Here is a 22,507-nt window from a genome sequence, read left to right on the forward strand (position 1 = left end):
TTGTATTTTGGGGTGTAGGCTATTGAGATGTGTGAGAAAGTTGTCTAGTTTTTCTTTCTGGTGTGGCCAAATCATGAAAGTGTCATCAACATATCTAAGCCAGAGTTTGGATTTGTGTTCAGATTTATCTAAGGTGTTCATTTCAAAATGTTCCATGTATAAATTTGTGATGACGGGTGAGAGGGGTGATTCCATGGGTGCTCCTTCTATCTGTTTGTATCTTTGTCCATTATGGATGAAGTATGTGTTGGTTAGGCAGTGGTTGGTCAGGTCCAGGATGTGTTTAGGGAGGTTGTGTTTGCTCTGGATAGCTGTCAAGGCTTCTTTTATAGGCACTTGGGTGAGGAGGGATATGACATCAAAGCTCACAAGTAAGTTGCTGGGTTGTAGGTTTTGTTTCTTTATTGTTTCTATGAAGTGGAGTGAGTTTTATACATCTGAGGTGATGAATTCTGCACAGGGTTGGAGTTGTTTGGCGAGGAATTTGGCAAGATTCTGTAGAGGTGAGCCTATGGAGCTGACTATGGGTCTGAATGGTGTTCCGTCCAGAACACGAGAACGCAGTCAGAAAAAAAGAAAAAACTTCCTCCCTTTTCCAGCATCTTAAAGCAAAAGGAGATGAAATTGATTTTGAAGGACCAAATTAATCTCCAAAACTGAACACTTCAACAAGAGAATTATGCAAGCCATCGAAATAGAAAAACACCCCCACAACATGAATAAACATGATGATACGTCCTGCCTACCAGACATCTGGAAACAAGAGTCAACAAACGAGCTCCATCCACCACCCAGGTCATTACAACACAAAAGAACAACGGACACACAACTAACACCTCAACCACACAGGATGGTACGAAACAACCGACCAATCTACAAACATCAACTCCAACTACCAATCAGGATACAACTACATAGCCAATCAACCCACTTACAGCAACAAAGCCAGTACTCCCCACCACCAAGATTTATAGAGAGACGGCAGCTCCGACCACACTTTACTCGCACAAACATGAAGCCAAAAACACCAGCCTGAAGATGGCGAGTAGGACCTCATCGAAATGTTGCCAAGACAATCTCAATCTTACACGGGAAAAGATAATTCTTTCCAAATCAGACAATGTGATTGTCTAGATTTGTTTTCTCATTTTGTCTCTCATAGTTGAGGTTTACCTATGATGTCAATTACAGGCCTCTCTCATCTTTTTAAGTGGGAGAACTTGCACAAATGGTGGCTGACTAAATACTTTTTTGCCCCACTGTACATGTATGTATGTATGTATGTATGTATGTATGTATGTATGTATGTATGTAGCTGATAAAGGAGGAGAGTCTGTGGCCTAGTGGCTAACACAACTTTCTAATATGTAATACACCACAGGTTCAAATCCCAGTAAGGGTATGGCTAGCTGATGAGAACTAAATAGCTTGAAATAGATCTACTGGGTAGACACAGTTGAGATATTTAGGCAGTTCCAGACGTACGGACACAGGGTTGATGATAACTGGGAACAGGCCAACATATTTTGGGCCCAATTTCTTAGACTTTTGAGAGGTCCAGAGAAATTTGGTGGATAAATATACATGATCACCGACTTTATACTCCCTCACCTTTGCCCTCCTTTTATCCGCTTGCTTCTTATATGCTTGATATGCTGCATCCAGCGCCCGGTAAGCCAAAGGGCACATCTCTCGGAGCTGGTCACTCCACTCGGAAAGGGACAGCACTTGCGGTTTCTCCTGAGGTATTTCGGGGATAGGCACAAAATCATGTCCATACACCACTCTGAAGGGCGTAAATCCCGTGCTGCTGTGTACCGAGTTGTTATATGCCACCTCAGCATGAGGTAACAATTCCACCCAATTATCCTGTTGGTAATTGATGAAACACTGAAGATACTGTTCCAGTACAGAATTAGTCCTCTCACAGGCCCCCATTAGTTTGAGGGTGGTATCTATTTAGATACCTTTCACCCTGGCTGGCTGATAAGGAGTCGAGCTCTGTGGCTCAATGGTTAACACATCTGCCTTAGAGGCAATACAGCACAGGCTCAATTCCAATAAGGGTATGGCTAGCTGATGAGAGCTAAATAGCTTGAAATAGATCTATACTAGTCTCCCTTTATTTATTTATCAGCACAAATATAACAAATGTAACAAAAAGGCAACAGTAAAAAAATATTGGGTTCTGTCTGGATGGTCTCTTGTGACGAGCCGAAGGACAGAGAATGGAAGTAGTGATCTTCCTCCCATATTTGGGCATACCGGAGGGTGTAAAATCTAAATAGATACCTTTCACCCTGGCTGGCTGATAAGGAGTTGAGCTCTGTGGCTCAATGGTTAACACATCTGCCTTAGAGGCAATACAGCACAGGCTCGATTCCCAGTAAGGGTATGGCTAGCTGATGAGAGCTAAATAGCTTGAAATAGATCAATATTAGTCTCCCTTTATTTATTTATCAGCACAAATATAACAAATGTAACAAAAAGGCAACAGTAAAAAAATATTGGGTTGAATAAGTGAGTTTGACAACAAATCTTCAGTGCATGCAAGCAACATTAATCATGATTCAGGAAACAATGATGAAGATGTAAGAAACAATTACAAAAAATCATGAGGAGACCAGGAAAAATCATGAAGAAATTAAGATGGAGATGGGCGAAATGAAAGGCGAGATTAGAATAGATGGCAGAACAGGGAAAATACAAAGTCAGATCACAAAAAATGAACAAAAAATTCAAAAAGTAGAAACAAAGATAGAACAAGGAGAAAAAAATAGAAACAATAGATACAGCAAATAGGGATTTAAAAGAAAAAAATAATCATCGTAAAAATGGAAAAGGCTGCTTTCTTTCTACGTTTTCAAAATAGCAGAGGAGAAGCCGGAAGATTTTAGGGGAAACAATTATAGAAATTGTGGCAAACATATTACAAAAAAAAAAAAAAGAGAAATAATGTGGGGATCTGCCCCATAATTGGCCAGGTAGATTAGCTGAGATCAAAAGAATAATAAACTATTTGAATTGATCCCAGTGAACATTTGCCAAAAGCCATATGGAAAAAACAGTCCTTGGAAAGCTTTAGATAAAAGAGAGTCGTATTCATTTCAAGTGTTTATGTGAATAGCAAAACACAAATGCACACAGAAATGAGAGGTCTCTGTTATCTGAGATATAAACACGCAGAATTAGCCTTGCATCCTTTTGCCGCCTCATGTAACAGATCAGTCACTCCCGTATGCCTAATGTAGCTCTCTATGTGATTTACAATTCTATACCTCCTCATTTCCCCTTATCAAAGCAACAGTAAGGCCTTTTGTTCCTCCTCCCTGCCAGGATGTGTAATCAAGAAGTGATTTGTAACATACTGTGAAATCCTTTGTTTGTACTAACTGCTGATGAACTAGCTTCTTTGAAATTTTCCTAATAAAAAGTGTTCTGGTAAAGCCAGAAATCCACCATTTTCACCCAGATTGCAGTGTGTGTGTGTCTCATTACCAAAGCAACCTAGGAATTAGAATTCGTGGAATGGTCCATTGGATTGGGGGAATCCTTGCATCTTCAATGCAAGCTTATTCCTTCAAGTGGTGACCCCGACGTGATTCATTTTACAACGCCAGGAGTCAGTCGAGGTGCGACGCAGGGAGGCCCGGACAGGTCGGACGGACCCACAGCGTGCCCAATATCCCCATCTCTTACTCAGCGCATTTCGTAAGTATGGGGACAGGTTTGTCTAAGAGGCGGGAGACCCACCTTAAGGATACAGGACCCCTGTCCAGAGAGCAGAAGGCTCACCTTAAGGAAATTGGACAGATAATTGGAGCTCATAAAATTATATTAAAGGATAAAAGTGAACTTCCTACAAAGAAAGAGACTAAAGAATTAATGAGATACATTTGGCAGAACTGTCCGTGTTATCCAGCATTTGGATCTCTTAATATAGACACATGGACGAAAATAGGCTCCTATTTACACGAGGAGCCTAGAGCACCCACAATCATATTAATCAGCTGGAAGGCAGTTTTAACCGCTCTCTGTCTTCATCATGGAGACACATTCACGCTTTCCAAAAAGCAGGAAGATGAATTAGCACCTTTAAACCCCACCGCCCCTCCCAAGTATGAGGAAATAACAACAAAGGCTGTAGGGGGAGAGAAAAGGGAAAGCAAAGAGGAAATTTTAAAGCAAACTCCTCAAGAAGAAAAATCCAATACCCTAGAAAAATCTGATATCCCTCCAAAATATGAAAAAGTAACAACAGAAATTGTAGAGGAAATTAAGGAAAAAGAGATCAAACAACAAGCTCCTCAGGCAGAAAAATCTAATATTTATCCAGTTTTAAGAAATACTGAGTGCTCATTCGGTCCCCTCACTGCAGGAATGCAAAAAAAGAGGAGTGGGGATGATGTAAAGTTGGAAGACTTAAAAATGTTAGCCACCTTTCCTGTTGATTTTGCAGGACAAAATCCTGTGTTCACCCCCTTGTCATCTAATGTTTTAAAAGATTTAAAATCAGCCATAACAACTTATGGATTATTGTCTCCATATGTTCAGGGTTTAATTGCAAATTTAGCTGATAATTATGCTTTGTTACCGGTTGAATGGTATTCACTAGCAAAAACAGTCCTTAGTATGACACAAGCAATGATATGGAAAGCCATATTTCGAGAACAATGTGAAGTGTTGCAGAGAAATCATGCCAATTTCACTGTTCCCCAGTTACAAGGAAGGGGGAATTTTGCCACTTTTGCCCAACAAATGGCCATCCCCGAGAACTGTTTGAAGGTGACCGGGGAAGCTGCAGTATTTGCCTTTGCACATTTGGATGATATGAAATCTGCCGCTACTTCTAGCTTCACTAATATTAGACAAGAAAATGGGGAATCATATAGCAGTTTTGTGGAAAGATTGCAGACTGTAATAAATAGAGAAATTAATAATGAGGTAGCTCAAACAGAATTGATGATAAAGCTAGCCTTTGAAAATGCTAATGAGGATTGTAAAAAAGTCTTGGAACCTCTGAGGGGGGATCCCACAAAGACCTTGGTAGATTATCTACGCAAGGCTTCAGTGGTAGGGTCTGCTATGTATCAGGCACAATTGATGGCTGATGCATTCATAGTAAACCAGAACAATCAAAAACCCAGAGGACCAAGGGTGGGAAATTGCTTTAATTGTGGGAAACCAGGTCATTTTAAAAATCAATGCAGAGCCCAGGGGGGGGAGCAGGTCCACCCGCTAAGAACAAAGGAGCCCGGCCAAAAAACCCCTGTCCCAAATGTGGGAAAAACGGCCACTGGGCAAGAGAGTGCAGAGGAAGAGGTGATCAGAGGGAAAACGAGAATAGACAACAGTTCTCGGGAAACTAGGCAGCGGGCGAGGTTCCAGCCCGCTAATTAAAGGAGCCACTTTTAACGTAAATTGTCCAGATTTCATTTCCAAAAATCATAAATCCATATTTTCATTGCCATCTGATCAACCAGAACCCATAGCTATAGTAGCCTCTCCTAGAAAACCGGTTGATTTTGCAGAAAAGGAAGCAGTTGTACAATCAGTGGTAATTCAAGCCTCAGAAACAATTGAAATGTTTACTCCAGGATTGGTGTATTTTTTGCCATTAAATATGTCAGCAACTCATTTTCCACCAGCAACTCCCTTAATTTTGTACCCTCATAGGGATCTTATATCCCGTAAGGTTTTGGCGTCACCTTTTTTGCTAGAGGACACAAATATCTCCTCCCTAGCTTTGGCATGCATTTGCAGCAGCCCGCTCACAGTCAGGGCGGGGGAGGACGCTGCTATTGTAATACCTGTTTCTTTAGAACTCGATCCTTATCAACATAATCCTCTTAGGCATTGTGAAAAAGTACCTTTGGGAGAATTAATTACTACCCATGAAAATTACCTTACTACAGGAGTAAAAGCTCAAAAACCATTTTTGACTATAGTTCTTAATGGCGTCCCTTTTACTGGAATTTTAGATACGGGCGCTGATGTCTCAGTGATAAGCTCCGCACAGTGGCCCTCTTCTTGGCCTTTGCAAACTGCTACTGCCGTTAAAGGAGTCGGCGGAGTCCAATTGGCCCAGTCTAGCGCTGAATGGTTAGAAGTGTCCATCCCGGGTTCTATAATTAAGGCACGTATTCGACCGGTTGTTTTAAAATTGCATGTTAACTTGTGGGGGAGAGATTTGTTGTCTCAATTTGGGGCAACCTTAACTTTGGAATGAGAAATAGGGTAAAGAAAGAGTAAAGAAAGAGTGAGAGAGAGGTAGAGAGAAAAAGAAAGTGAACAGAGGTAAAAGAGAAGGAGGAGAATTGAATTTAATTGATGTTTGATCAGCTAGCTAAGTTTATAAAAGAGCTTAGGCTTGAAGCCGCGAGGAAAAAGAGTAGTTAGGATTTAAACTGCTCCTTGAATTTCCCCGCTGCTTGAAGAATGATTGAAATGGGATTTTTGTATGTGAAATTAATTTACACAGGCAGTAAGAAACAGTAAGTTGCAAAGTTGTTTAATGGTATATTGTATGCTTGTGTGTTATCATTTCCAAATTTGTTGAGAGAAAACATGTCTTAAAGAGCAGGATAGCTGTTTGTAGAATCGTTAAACCCTGAGCTAAAGTTGATTGTTAACTTAAGTGATTGCGTGCGTGAGTTCCACCCCCCTCTTTCCCCCTGAGTCATTCTTTGGAAGGAAACAGGAGAAAGGGGGGAGAGAGCGTGCGTGTGTGTGTAATTGCTTTCAGACCTAGAGGGATATTGAGAAAATAGAGCTCATTGGCTTATGTATAGCTCTTTGAACTGATGGTAATGAATGTTTTGTATTAAGAATAAATGAAATGGATCCCTTAATGAAGCTTACACTAAAAAATGACACTCCCATATGGATTGATCAGTGGCCACTTCCTATTGTTAAATTAGAAGCCTTAAAAGAAATTGTACAACAGTTGTTATTAGAAAAAAAAATAGAATTGTCAAATAGCCCTTATAATACTCCTGTATTTTTAATAAAGAAAAAATCAGGGAAGTGGAGAATGCTTCAAGATTTAAGAAAGATAAATGAAGTAATTCAGCCCATGGGACCCTTGCAATGCGGTCTGCCAAATCCTAACATCATTCCTCAGAATTATGAATTAACAGTTATTGATTTAAAAGATGCCTTCTTCTCAATACCCCTACATAAAAAGGACAGAATATTATTTGCATTTACAATTCCTGTACTAAATTATAGTGAGCCAACAGTAAGGTATCAGTGGAAAGTTTTACCCCAGGGAATGCTAAATAGCCCAACGCTTTGTCAATATTACATTAATAATATTTTAAAACATTTTAGAGCCAAGTATAGAGGTATCCTATTTTACCACTACATGGATGATATCTTGCTAGCAATAGAAAAGAATGCACAGGATGCACATTCACAAGTAATAAAAGAGATCATACAAGGATTTAATGATAAAGGATTTAAAATTGCTTCAGAAAAAATTCAAACAATGCCACCGTATTTGTACTTAGGGCATAAAATAATGACATCTCATGCCTCACCAGTAATTCCAAAACTACCTGAAATGGATAAATGTAGTTTGGTGCAGTTACAACAATATTTGGGTTCAATTAACTGGGCACGCCCTTACATGGGATTAACTACAAGTCAGTTACAACCCTTATTTGCACTTTTGGCAGGGGGAAAAGAGCCTGCTGCAGTTCTCACGATAGGGAACCAAGAGAAACAGTGTATTCAGGTCATTGAAGCGGCCCTAGCAAAGGAATGGGTAGATAGGATGATTTCACACGTTCCTATTTCAGCAGCTATTTTCAATACTAAAAACTTGCCCACAGGGTGTTTGTTGCAAACACAACAGAAAAAAGTGTTCGTGATTGAATGGATACACTTGCCAAACACCCCGGGGAGAACAGTTTCAACAAAACCTCTATTGTTATCCCAGATAATTATAAAGTTAAGAGAGAGAGCTCGAGCTGTAATGGGAATGGATCCAGAAACTATTTACGTTCCATATCCACTACCTTGGTGGGAGAAATATTTTCAAATATCAGACGCACTTCAATTGGCCTTAAGTGACTATTTAGGGACAATTAAATACCACTATCCCACAGACTATAGGTTTTTGTTACTGAATCTACAACATTTACAATTGGCTTCCTTACAAAGTAAATTACCAATTAAAAATGCAGTTACAGTTTTCGCTGACGGAACTAAAAATAGGGGAGCTTGTGTGTATCAAATTTCAGGACAATGGGTGACTTATCACACCCCCCTTCAGAGTTCAGCCCAGCGTTCTGAATTGGCTGCCTCTATACTAGCTTTTGAGAAATTAAAAGACCAAACATTTAATTTAATTGTGGATTCATTGTATGTTTACCAAGTGATTAATAATTTGTTTGATGCCTATCTTTCACCAGCCTTAGATAAGCAATTGTTAGATATGTTTTTACAGTTACAACAATTAATTATGGATAGAAAATTTCAATATTTTGTGGCTCATATTAGGAGTCACCAGTCACTTCCTGGAATATTAACAGAAGGAAATGATTATGCAGACAAAGCCACTAGAGAAAGTTTTATTGGATTTGCAACTCCATGGGAAAGCCATGAGTATTTTCATCAGAATGCAAAAGCCTTGATGAAGATGTTTGGAATTTCAAAAACAGAGGCTGCCGCAATTATCCAGCAGTGCTCAACCTGTAGCAGGCAAGGTAACGCAATTCCTATGGGAGTTAACCCCCGAGGAATTAAGCGTTGTGAGATTTGGCAAATGGATGTCACTCAATATCCTCCTTTTGCACCCTGGAAGTATATTCACGTAATGGTGGATACCTTTTCAGGTTTTATTTTTGCAAGCCCACAGCGGGGGGAAACAACCAAATAAGTGATCAACCATTGTATGCGCTCTTTTTCAGTTTTAGGAAGTCCCCTGGAGATTAAAACAGACAATGGACCCGCATACAGTAGCGCTGCATTCGCTACCTTTTGTGATCAATGGAAAATTGTCCACAAATTTGGCATCCCATATAATTCCCAAGGACAAGGAATTGTAGAAAGAGCAAATTTAACACTAAAAATGATGCTTGATAAGCAGCAAGGCCCCTTTAAGATAGGGCTGCCTGAAATCCAAAACCGTTTGAGTAAAGCCTTGTACACACAGAAATTTTTAAATCTTACAGGCTCACCTATAGCCTCCACAGCTGGGGAAAGACATTTTCAGAATAGTGTAGTCTCTCCCCGCCCTCTTGTTTATTACAGACAATTACCAGACCCTTAGTGGAAGGGCCCCGTGGAGCTCGTTACCTGGGGACGTGGTTACGCTGCCGTGCAACTCCCGGACAGAGTGTTGTGGGTTCCTGGAAGATGCATACGACCGTTTCATGAGAAATCAGTGAAGACGGGTAATACAAAGGATCCCGAAGCAAGCCTATCCCTCTTGTTTCAAGCAACAGACGACTAAAATCTCTATTGCGACCAATGTGCTGGTTCTGCCCCTGCCCCTGCGAAGCCTGTTGCTGCTCCCACTGTTATTCCTGTGAGCTGTGCGTTGACTGCAAAATCCCGTGTGACATTGTGATAATTGAACAATATCTTGAGGAATATTTTGACTACACCGATCCATCCCGTATCACTACTGAACTTCGTATTACACCCACAGTACAACAAGCTATCGATAATCCTTTTTCTAACGATTATCACGTAAGATCTATTGATCCCTCTTTTGACGTCTAGTGCTAAAAATGAAAATCCGTCCGGAACAAGTCATTGGCCGTCCTTATGTCCCAAGAGCACGACAACCAAGATGCCCATTTTTCAGAGGACCTTCGCCTGGACAGGAAATGGGGTTTTGGGATTTTTGGGCTCTTCCGATGTCTTGTAAGCATTTTCTGTTGCACCTTTTGCTAATGATGTTGGGGGTGGGAATTGTGCTTTTAATTACATGGGGGGCATGTAAATATGAATGCAAAAGTAAGAAGGGAATAGTGGGGGATATTCAAGAAATTCCTTTCACACACAACCGCTCAAAAAGAGCGATCATTCCATACTCCAAAGGGGAATACTGCAATTCTCAAGGGATATGCATCTACCCTCACAATACATACGGAGAAGCCAATACACAAGTTACCTTAACTTGTTATTTGAAAAATCCAGCTGCAGCGTGTTCAATTACATGGCAATTTTTGCCTGCAAAATTCAAAAAGGCATTCCAGTATGTGAGAGGTATTTCACACCCAAAAGAGAATAGCTGTTTATCACACATTAAAGTAAAAATTAAAGTAAGAATTCTATAGGTTGGTATCAATGCATACAATACCAAAAAGGGTTACCTAATAAAATGATAAAAACAGAAGTAACTTCAAGAGCAAGCATAAAATTTCCCCCAGTTAGTGAGTGGTTCTTAACATTATTGAGTTATCAACAAGAGATGAGAGGAGGCAGCTTTCGCCACCTTACAAAAAGAGAGATAAAAGAGGACATTTGCACAGCCTGTTTACAAAAAACCAAACAAGGCACAAAGATTTCTATGACCTTAATATATTATACTATGAAACCTGAATGCAATGGAACCTTAATACCACCATGCACACATAATAATACACAATACAATCAGTGTTATACACCAAATGGGATACAATGTTATGAACCAAAAGCGGTAGGACCTATCACAAGTAGCATCTATGTTTATGGCTATAAAGGAGGATCTAGTTTAAAACATGAATTTCATACAGCACAAAGATTATCAGGGTACATAGCCCATAATGTTTCAAAGGGAATAGCACCTATTACTGTTTGTTTTGATACATGTTTAGCAATTGATATAGGGCAAGGAACAGGATCCGCGGGGGTAACCTGTGGAGGACAGTCATGGGAACAATCATATATCCAAAACCGTAGATATTTATTCACTCGCTCGACACTTTCAGCACATGGAGGCTATACCCAACCGAGTGTATATTGGTATACAAGTGGCTATGGACCTAATAATTTCGATCTTTCTATTACTCCAGTCACTACTGATTGTCAATCCCATCACTGCACGCCACTCTGCCTTTCCGCGCAGGTAGCAGGTACTTTAGGTACCCAATACTATCATTATGGTATTGGTATAGATAAAACAGGGAAGGATCCTTATGGATATATTATTGTAAAGACTGAAGCAACAAAATTAACAAATCAACCAGTAAAGTTTTTTTGGAGTTATGAGCAGGAGATTGCTAAACTTAACGATCTACCTACACCTCCAAAAGCAAAAAATATGTTTATTAATTTGGCTCAAGAAGTTGCTACAGAACTTATGTTAAAAAATTGTTTTGTATGTGGAGGAACCACTATGGGAGATCGCTGGCCATGGCATGTACAAGAAGCAAATTATACTGAAATAGCTCAATGGAAAGGGAATTTTACCTTCAATAATAACTTCAATGAAACCTGGCAAGTTACCTCCCATATAATAGGTCATATATGTTATACCAGAAATAAAAATAATCAGACTAAAAGAAATAAACCTATGGGATTTCTAAAATGTTCTAATGAGTGGGAAAATAACACTTGGGTTTCACAAACTAATATGACCCAACCTGAAAACTCATTGCTGAAAGTAACTAAGTTAAAAGGGCTTTCAGACCCTGAGAATGATACTATTGTGTGGAATTCACCTGATGGATTATATTGGATATGTGGTAATTTTGCCTATAATATGTTACCCGCAGGTTGGTATGGCTCATGCATTTTGGGGGCAATTCAACCTTCATTCTTCCTAATGCCCATAGAGAAAAAACAGAAATTGGGAGTCCCTGTATATGATACTCTTGAAAGACGAAAACGATCAATAGATCTCTCTAAAGGGATAAAAATAGGTAACTGGAAGGATGATGAGTGGCCCCCTGAGAGAATCATTGCATATTATGATCCTGCGACATGGTCACAAGACGGATCATGGGGATATAGAACGCCGATATATATGATTAATCGAATTATTAGATTACAAGCTGTATTAGAAATAATTACAAATGAAACTGCATTGGCGTTAACTAAGCTTGCAAAAGAAAGTGTATTGTCAAGAACTTATATTATGCAAAATCGTTTAGCCTTAGACTATTTGCTCGCTGCTGAGGGCGGAGTGTGTGGTAAATTTAATCTTAGTAATTGTTGTATACAAATTGATGATTCTGGAATTGTAATAGAAAAAATAACTCGAACTATGATACAAACTGCACATGTTCCTGTACAAACTTGGAAAGGCATATTGGACACTGATGGATGGCTTGGAGGTATTTTTAACAATTGGAAGTAAGGGTTATTTTTTATCGGAATGATATTTTTGGGATTAACTATGTTGCTATGCATAATACCATTATTGAGATCCACTATGCAAAGTATTGCGGACGCTGCTATCCAGAAGCATCACGCATTATTAATAAGTGTCAACACATCAGAATTAATAATTCCTGGATATCCAATGGAAGGGGGATTTGCGAGAAAGAAACAACCCATGGCAATTGCCCCCTCCATTTAAGAAATAAAAAAGGAGGAAATGTGGGGATCTGCCCCATAATTGGCCAGGTAGATTAGCTGAGATCAAAAGAATAATAAACTATTTGAATTGATCCCAGTGAACATTTGCCAAAAGCCATATGGAAAAAACAGTCCTGGGAAAGCTTTAGATAAAAGAGAGTCGTATTCATTTCAAGTGTTTATGTGAATAGCAAAACACAAATGCACACAGAAATGAGAGGCCTCTGTTATCTGAGATATAAACACGCAGAATTAGCCTTGCATCCTTTTGCCGCCTCATGTAACAGATCAGTCACTCCCGTATGCCTAATGTAGCTCTCTATGTGATTTACAATTCTATACCTCCTCATTTCCCCTTATCAAAGCAACAGTAAGGCCTTTTGTTCCTCCTCCCTGCCAGGATGTGTAATCAAGAAGTGATTTGTAACATACTGTGAAATCCTTTGTTTGTACTAACTGCTGATGAACTAGCTTCTTTGAAATTTTCCTAATAAAAAGTGTTCTGGTAAAGCCAGAAATCCACCATTTTCACCCAGATTGCAGTGTGTGTGTGTCTCATTACCAAAGCAACCTAGGAATTAGAATTCGTGGAATGGTCCATCGGATTGGGGGAATCCTTGCATCTTCAATGCAAGCTTATTCCTTCAAAATAAGAAGGGACATAGATGAGGTGTATCAAATTCACACCAATTATGCTAGGAGACATAGACTTCCAAAAGAAATACACATACGTTTTACAAGAAAATCAGTAAGGGATGAAATATATAAGAAAGTAAGAGAAGAATAGATAACATACAAAGGAAGAGAAATACAAATCCTGAGTCAGATAGAAGACCAGATAAGACATTATCATTCTTTTCTTTTTTTTTGTATACTTTTTTATTTTCCGTCTTCATAACATACAATCACATGTATACTATACATAGCCAGTATCCTATAGTATTAAATAGTATTTACATCAGTTCCTCTTGTCATCAACGCCCAAAAAGATAAAAACCTATTATTAGCTCTTCTGCTCTCCATACACCTCTTTCTTCTCTCTCTCTCCTACCTCCTATCTTCTCTCCATCATCCTTTCCTACTCTACTTCCCCTTCCTTTCTCCTTCTCCTCTCTCTACATTCCACTCCTCCTTATCCTCCTCATCTTCCCCCCTTACCCTCTCTCCTATCCCTCTCTTCCCATCTTTCTTCTCCCTTCTGTTTCCCACTCTTCCTCTCATTGGTATATTTCTGCTTCCATATCAATATACTTAACATATCCTAGTTTTAAAGAAAAAATAAGAGAAGACAGTATACATGTGGAATCAAATTACATTAAAATCTAACACCTCTCGTCAAACCTAATATATATCCCTCCCTCCCACCCTCCCCCCCAACCCCCCCACCCTTCCCTTCCCTGACTTCCCAGAATCCATACACGGTATAAATCTTTAACAAAAACAGTCTAAAATATATTGGAAAAAAGAACAGAAAATTGATAACATCTTTACATTGAACTTAGCTCCTCCTTGCTAAGCTATCTTTAAACAATTTATATCCTTCCTGATCTTAATCATAAGCTATCTAGAATTTCTTAGTCCCATATTTATTTTGTATATAATCAATCCATTTTTTCCATTCTCGTTTATATCTCTCGTTTGAGTGATGCTTAAGATATGCAGATATTTTAACCATCTCGGCTAAATTTGTGACTTTCAATGTCCATTCTTGAATTGTAGGCAAGTCTTCCTTCTTCCAGTATTGTGCCACCAACAATCTAGCTGCAGTTATTAAGTGCAAAATCAAATTAACCTCTACAGCTGTACAATCAGTAATTATACCTAACATAAATAACTGAGGAGTAAACTTTATCCTTTTTTTAAGAATGTTTTGCATAATCCACCATATTTTTATCCAAAATGCCTTAACCTTTTTGCAAGTCCACTATATATGAAAATATGTAGCGTCGAGAGAATCACATCTCCAACATTTGGGTTGTAAATTCGGATACATAGAAGCCAACTTTTAGGATCCAAATGCCATATATAAAACATCTTATAAAAGTTTTCTCTCAAGTTTTGGGCTTCTGTAAATTTTACATTTCTTACCCAAATTCTTTCCCATGTATCCAACATTATTGGTTCTTCAATATTTTGAGCCCACTTTATTTAGCGACCGGATGGGTGGAAAATCGCACGAAATGCCCCAAAGAAAACGTGGATATCCCAAGTGGCACACGATCTTCAACCACTCCATTTTTCGATAACCGATGCCCAACAAGCCGCCCTAAATCGGGATCAATGGCGTGCTGTAATCCGTGACGTCCTGCCCCTGGCCTTCACAATGCAACGGTCACTGCCTTATGGACGTTGACATTTACGAAGATTAAGTCCAAGTCCACTTTATCATACGGTCTTTAACTAATTCTGTTTCGGAATCCATCTGTACTAATACATTGTATATTCCCTTTATATGCATTAAACTTTGATCTCTTATTTGTTTAAATAAGTTATCCTCGACTTGCATGAAACCAATTTTTTGATGTTTTCCACCTGGCCTGTAGCTGCCCATACTGGAACCATGTTTGAATTACCTTTTACTCTTTTAATACATCTAAGGATTTTAGTCGTAATACACCCCTTTCTAGGGTAAGAAGCTGTCTGTAAGTAATTATATCCTGTTTTTGTGCTATGTTCATATTTTCTATTGCATGTCTAGGAATTGCCCACATGGGTATCTTATCATTTAATTTATATTGATATTTTTTCCAAACCCACAGTAAAGCATTCCTTAAGATATGACTTTTAAAATTCTTGTCCACTTTTTTGTTATATAACAGGTCAGCATGCCAGCCATATACCAGATCATACCCCTCGATATTAAGTATCCTATCATTTGTTAAATCAATCCAATCACTAATTACAGATAATGCTACTGCATCATAATATAATTTTAGGTTGGGTAATTTCAAACCTCCCCTCTCACGCACATCTTGCATTATTATTTTTAGTTTTACTCTCGGCTTCTTTCCTGCCCATACAAATTTATTAATACCCTTCTGCTATTCTAACAGGTTCAATGTTTTTTAAGTATAGGTAGCATTTGGAAAATAAATAAAAATTTAGGTAAAATATTCATTTTCACTGCTGCTATTCTTCCCAGCAAAGATAACTGTAACTTGTCCCATTTTTTCATCTCTGTCTGTATACTATGCCAAAGTGGTTCATAATTATACTTATATAATTTCTTATATAGGTTGAAATATGAACCCCTAAATATTTGACCTTCTTAACTATTTCGCATCCTAGCATTCCTTCTAGTTCTTCCTTTTGTTTAGTATTCATATTTATAGCTAGTATTTTTGTTTTCCCTAGATTTATTTTAAATCCTGACACTTGACCATATTGGTTAATCATATTCATTAAGATCATACTAGATTCCTGCAGTTGGGTTAATATTATAACCAAATCATCCGCAAAAGTACGCAGTCTATATTCTTGCTGCCTAATCTTAATTCCCTTTAGGCCCTCCAAGGCCCGTATTTTGTTCATCAATATTTCCAATGTTATAATAAACAGTAATGGAGACAAGGGACAACCCTGTCTTGTACCTTTTTCAATTTGAAAAGAGTCTGTTAAACTTCCATTAACTATAATTTGAGCCGTTTGCTGTTGATATATTGCTTTAATTGATTGTAAGAAACGTTCTCCTATTTGCATTTTTTGCAGTGTTTTCAACAGGAATTGCCAATTAACTCGATGAAAGGCTTTCACAGCATCCAGAAATATGAACACGGCAGGAATTTGGTTATTCTTTCCCAAATATTCTAGTGCATTAACAATTAATCTTACCTTACTTCTCATTTGTCTCCCTTGAATAAAACCTTTTTGATCATTATGAATCAATTGTTGGATAACCAACATTAACCTATTTGCTAGTATTTTAGTAAAAATTTTATAATCTACATTAAGTAGTGAGATAGGTCTATAGTTTTTTGGTTGGGTAATATCTTGGTCTTCTTTGGGTATCAGGGATATAAAAGCTGTCTTCCAAGATGGGGATACGTTACCTTCCGTTTGAATCTTATTAAATAATTCCTTAAGAGGTTCTTCCATTTCTAATTGTAGATTTTTATAGTAAGCCACTGTCAAGCCATCTGTACCAGGTGCCTTCCCTGCCTTTAACTGCTTAATTACCTGTAAAATTTCCCCCGAAGTTATTGCTTGATTCAATCTTTGCCTCTGCTCTTCTTTAACTATGGGTATTTTTTCTTTGTCCAAGTATCTCTCTATATCCAGACCATTAATTTTGTCACCCTTGTACAGCTCTGCAAAAAATTCACAGAAGACATTTTGAATCTTCCCCTGTTGAAACACTTCTTTCCCTCTATAGTGCAATTTAGCTATGTTACGAGATTTTTGTTTTTTCCTAATCTGATATGCTAACCATCTTCTAGATTTATTTGCATTACAAAAAGTATTATGTTTTGCATATAACAGACTAGTGGCTACCTGGTCTGAGATCAACATATTAAATTGGTCTTTTAATAAGGTAATTGCTTCTTTAATCTTTATATCTCCTGGTTTTAAAGTTAACCCTTGCTCTTTCTTCCTAATTTCATCTTCTAGTTCTGTTCGCTTACCCTCTTGTTTACGTCTATGTAATCTATTTAGGTTTATCAAAGCTCCTCTCATATATGCTTTACTTGCATCCCATACAATTTCCATAGATGTACCCTTATTCATATTAAAAACAAATTATTCTGTTAACAATTTTTTACATTCATTAATATATTTCTCATATCTGAATAAATTTTCATTCAGTCTCCAGGACCTTCTTGCTTGTGTCACCCCTCCCAACTCCATCCAAACTGGATTATGATCTGATAAGATTCTGGCACAAATCTTTGTCTTCTTCACCCTAGAAAGCAAGTCAGTGGTAATTAGTATGAAATCAATTCTGGAAAGGGATTGATGTCTATCAGAAAAGAAAGTAAAATCATTCTTCTGCATTTCTTTCTCGCCAGATATCTCTCAGTTCGAAATCATCCATCATATCGAAAAAGGACTTAGGTAGCTTCGCTCGCATTTGAGTATTTGGACGAGAAACCTTCTTATCTTTCTTAGTGTCCATAACACCGTTCCAGTCACCCAGTAGTATGCAAGACCTATAATCCCACTGTACTAATTTGGCATGAAGTTTTCTATAAAATCCATCTTGTTGTTGATTGGGAGCATATATTCCCAGTAGCAATGTCCTTTTCCCTTCTAATACCAAGTCTATTGCAATATATCTTCCGTGGGGATCTGCTTCAATTAATTCAGCTTTCATGTCCTTTCTTAAGTATATAACTATACCATTTTTCTTCTCCATAGCAGAAGCTATAAAGTGTTGTCCAAATCTTGTATTGATCAGATATTTTTGATCAGTTGATCTAATATGGCTTTTTTGCAAACAAATTATATCATTCTTGAACTGTTTAAGATAATGATATATTTTCTTTCTTTTCTGTGGAGAGTTTAATCCGTTGATGTTCCATGTTAGAAACTTAGTTGTCATCTTTGGCTCCCTGAAGCTTTTTTAGAGCCATCTGAACCTCCTGGAGTTTAAGCTTGGGTCTGGCTCCTCCCACTGCTTCTAAGCTGGTAACTGTAGCAACTTGGCCGGTGACAGATGTTTGTTGTAATTGTTGTTTTTTTAGTTGTTGATCCATTCGTCTGGTAATCACACGGTTTTGTCTTTGTTCCATGGCTCCTTATACTTCTGAAAGAGAGAGATGATCCATCCTTGTTGATAATTGTGTAGTTTGCTGTCTATCTTGTCCTTCTTGTTCTCTTTCTCTAGGTCCAGGTGGAGCGGAATGTCCGCCCTTCAAAATATTATGGTAAAAATCTTGAGCTTTCCATACTGAATTAAGATGGTATTTTTGCCCCTCGAAAATGAGTGCTAGGCCAACTGGTGCATCCCATCTGAACTGCAGCTGACGATTTTTAAGCTCTTCGACTAAAAAGGCATAGTCTTTCCTGGATCTTAGCATTTGAGGTGGTATCTCTTTCAGAACAGTCACTTTCTGACCCCCAATTTGAAGCTTGGTTTTATAGGACTCTTGCAACATCATATTCCTCATGTCTCTTGTAGTAAAATAAATCACTATGTCCCATGGAAGCTGCTTCTGCCTCGCCAGCCAGGAGTTAGCGCGATAAACCTTATTAATTTGTCAATCAAAATTTCCCCCTGGCCTTCCCATCAGGCTAGCGAAAGCTTCTGAAAGAATCTGTTTCAAGTTTTTCTGATTGTTTTCATGCAAACCTCTTACTCTTAGTGCAAGTTCCATTTGTCTATACTGTAACATAATAATTTCTTTTTCAGCATTTTTGACTTTTTGTTGCGCCACATCCATTTTCGATACCAAATTAATATTGGCATCATTAAGATCTTCTAATCTGTCTTCAATTCCTGAAACATATTCTGTTAATGAATTAACAACCCCCAACATATCATCCCTGATCTTCTGAACCCGGGTCTCAAGTTTATCAGACAGTTCTTTATGAGCAACGGTTATCTCTTCCTTAAATTTTGTTCCCATCATAACTGCATGATTTTTAAATGCTTCAGCCAATTCCTTCTGAAAAAATTCTTTAGTTAATGGCTCCCCTGTGGGGGGAGGAAGCAATGACTGCAGTTTTGTGCCTTTTGAGTAGGGTTTTGCTTAGAAACCATTCCAAGTTTTAATCTTCTTGAGCCAATTAATAAGTCTCTGCTGGCCGATTGTGCAGCTGTTACTATTTAATTTAGTATTAAATCACTCCTTTCCTTTGAAGTTTTAAACTCCATAGAAATTCAAAGCATGAACAGTGTTACGAAGCTGCTTGGCGCCATTTTGAATGCCTCTTTAGCAAGTAAGTTATCAGAAGGAATTCTTGTAAAAATGAAGTTTATGATCACCTGGCAGGAAAAAAGATTCAAACTAGACACTATAGATAAGGAACATGAGTTTTTGGAGCACCATTTTACAGCTGAGGAAGAACAGGAGAATAGGGAGGAACCAGAGAGTAGAAGTCAAGAACAGTTAGTAGAAGATAAGGAAGGAGAAAGAGAACAAGAAAGGAAACAAGGAAGACAGCAAATAAAATGGGAGGTCATCAGAACAGGAATAGAGACAAGGAAACTAAGTGTAGTATATAAATAGAACAATGGAACAAGAAATCAAGATTGTCTCAATAAACATAAATGGATTAAATTTACCTGAAAAAAGAAGACAAACTTTGATAAAACTACAAAAAATGAATATGGACATTGTGTGCCTCCAGAAGGTACACATTAAAAATCAGTATAATAAAGTATTAGAATATCCAAAATTAGAGAAATTATACACAGCACTAACACAACAAAAAAGAGGGACATAGCAATGTACATTAAAGATTGGATAAATGCTAAAGAAATTTATGCAGATAAAGACCGGAGAATCTTGATGATAGAAATAGAAACAGAACAAAAAAAGTTCTTCTCACGGCAATTTATGAACCAAATAAAAACCAAAAAGAATTTTACAAGAAAGTCCACAAAAAGATAATAGAAATAGAACACGAGAATATATGTTTAATCGGTGATTTCGATGCAATAACAGACACCAAAAAATGATTATAAAAGAAGTAAAAGAAATAAGAAAAAAAAAGAACATTACCAACTACCTTTTTGAAATGGCGCAGTAACTGAGACTACCAGACGTATGGCAAGAAAGAAATATAGAAAACAATACACATTCCACACAAATTATGGTCAAGGTTAGATATGGTCTGGATGACACCGGGAATGAAAATACATACAGAGGAGATTGAAATAATGACAAACACTTGGGCAGACCATAATCCAATAAAAGTAATATGGATAGGACAAAAAAAAAAAAGAAATGGATAATGAATCAAAGAATACTGAAGGATAAAGAATATATAACAATGATAGAAAAAGAAATGAAGTCGGTTTACAAAGTAAATAAAAAAAGAAACACCACTACAAAATTTAAGGGACACCACAAAAGCATTTATTAGGGGACTGATAATAGCATATTTGGCAAGAAAGAACAAACAAAAGAGACCCCTTCCAAAAAAGAAAGAAACACTAGAGCATGGGTTGTCAACCTGGTCCCTACTGCCCACTAGTGAGTGTTTCGGGATTCCAGGTGGACAGTAGGGACTTTGTAGGTTAAAACCTCCGTTTAAGCGAGTGGCCAAGCGCGAGTGCACACATCAATAAACCAACGTGCGCAGTTGCAAAATAGGAGAAAACACGTGGGAAGAAGAAGGGGAGGAGTGGAAACAGATAGCAGGGACAGGCAGAAGCCAAGCAGAACAGTTGCAAAATAGGAGAAGCAAACACGTGGAAAGAGGAAGAGGAGGAGTGGATAGCAGGGACAGGCAGAAGCCGAGCAGAGCAGTTGCAAAATAGGAGAAAGAAAAGTTATAGGCAGGAGAGAATTGTTGTTGGCTAATAATAATAAGTGGGCTAACTAGCTCAGCCTTATTTTGTACATTGCCCTAAGGAAGGTAAAAAAAAGGAGATAAAAAGGAAAAGATTAAAAAAAATTAGCAAAAAAAGGGAAGCAAAATAGAGAAAAGGGGATAAAATAAAGGAGGAGAGTAAGCAGTGTTTAGTCTGGCTCATAAATTAAGTTTTGTTATCTTATAAAATAAAAGAAAGAAATAAGTAAAGGAAGGAGAAGGAGAAAATAAAAAAAGGGAAAAAACTCTGGCAAAATAAAAAATGCCTGCATTATATCCAAATATGTGGAAAATGATGTTCAATTTATTGATACCTTTCCCTACCACATATCTTGTAGAATCAGGTTTTAGTGCTGTTAATCATATTACGAGAAAACAGAGAAACCGTCTGAATATCACTGAAAGAGGAGACCTTCGTTTGTTCCTTATGAAAATCGAACCAGATATCAAATATTTAGTCTTGTAGCATCAACCTCAAAGATCTCATTAATCACTAGTAAAGCTAATTTCAATTTACTTTATTGTTTTCTAATTAAACTTTATAAAGTTAAAAACTTTATAAACATGCATAAAGTAGAAATACAAAGATAAATGTATGTACATTTCTTTTTTTTAAAAAAACACCCTCCTTTCTAAAAAATATTCCGCACTTGCGCAAAAACTGGTAGGTAGTAAGGAAATTTTTCCATCAAGAAAGATCCATTAGTGGGCGGTAGGTAGAAAAAGGTTGACTACCACTGCACTAGAGAAAGAACTCAAAAAATTGGAAGTAGACTTGCAAAAAGATCTACAAGATACAAAATTAAAAGAAAAGAGAACTGATAAAACACAAATTGAATCTGATAGCACAAGAGAATGATCCAGAAAATCAAATTTTCTAAGCAAAATTTCTTTGAAAATGCAAATAAACTGGGGAGATGATTAGCGCACAAATTGAAAATAGAAAAGGAGAGAAAAATACATCGATTACAGGATGAAAAAGGAAATATACAATACCAGAAGGAGAGAAAAATGACCGTTGACTTACCTGAACGGTCCTTCTATGTGTGCTGCGAGGGGAATCCAAGCATGGGTTAACTTTGTCCATTAGCCTAGAGACTGAGTTATGTAAATTGGTGACCACGCCTCCTCTGACTGGATGGGTCAGTTTTGTACGAAGTCAGCCGTTTAATGATGTATAACAATAACAATAACAAGTGATGGCCGTAGCCCAACAGTATACAAACATGTCAGAAACACAAGTCACAACTAGGTAAAGTCAGTCATAGTCAAAGTCACAAGTCAGTGAATAGTTAGTCTAGTCCAAAGTCATGACAGCCCTGGCCAGCCGAAGCTGCGGGCAGGGTTTGGATTCCCCTCGCAGCACACATAGAAGGACCGTTCAGGTAAGTCAACGGTCGTTCTCCTGTGTGCTGCTTGGAGAATCCAAGCACGGGACATGCCAAAGCAATTAAGATCCAGGGCGGGAGCTAGGTTGGCCAGGGTCCCCTGCAGGAGGGAGCACCTGTTGCAA

The 22,507-nt window shown here is 37.9% G+C and overlaps 1 protein-coding gene across 4 annotated transcripts in view; it reads right to left on the reverse strand.

Annotated features, from left to right (window-relative positions):
• Positions 1–22,507, reverse strand: part of NT5C3A (5'-nucleotidase, cytosolic IIIA) — a 117,817-nt gene that overhangs the window by 43,022 nt on the left and 52,288 nt on the right. The window contains exon 1 of one of the 4 annotated variants that reach the window (XM_087713066.1): positions 16,693–16,711. The exons of the other annotated variants lie outside the window; for them this stretch is intronic. The gene's annotated coding sequence lies outside the window, so the exon portion shown is untranslated. Of the gene's footprint in view, positions 1–16,692; positions 16,712–22,507 lie in introns of those variants that run through there. 4 annotated transcript variants of the gene reach the window in all.

Source organism: Thamnophis sirtalis, unplaced genomic scaffold (assembly GCF_051295495.1).
Source record: "Thamnophis sirtalis isolate CommonGarterSnake01/CBP01778 unplaced genomic scaffold, rThaSir2_p1.2 scaffold_4, whole genome shotgun sequence".
In the NCBI taxonomy this organism is placed as follows: Eukaryota; Metazoa; Chordata; class Lepidosauria; order Squamata; family Natricidae; genus Thamnophis; species Thamnophis sirtalis.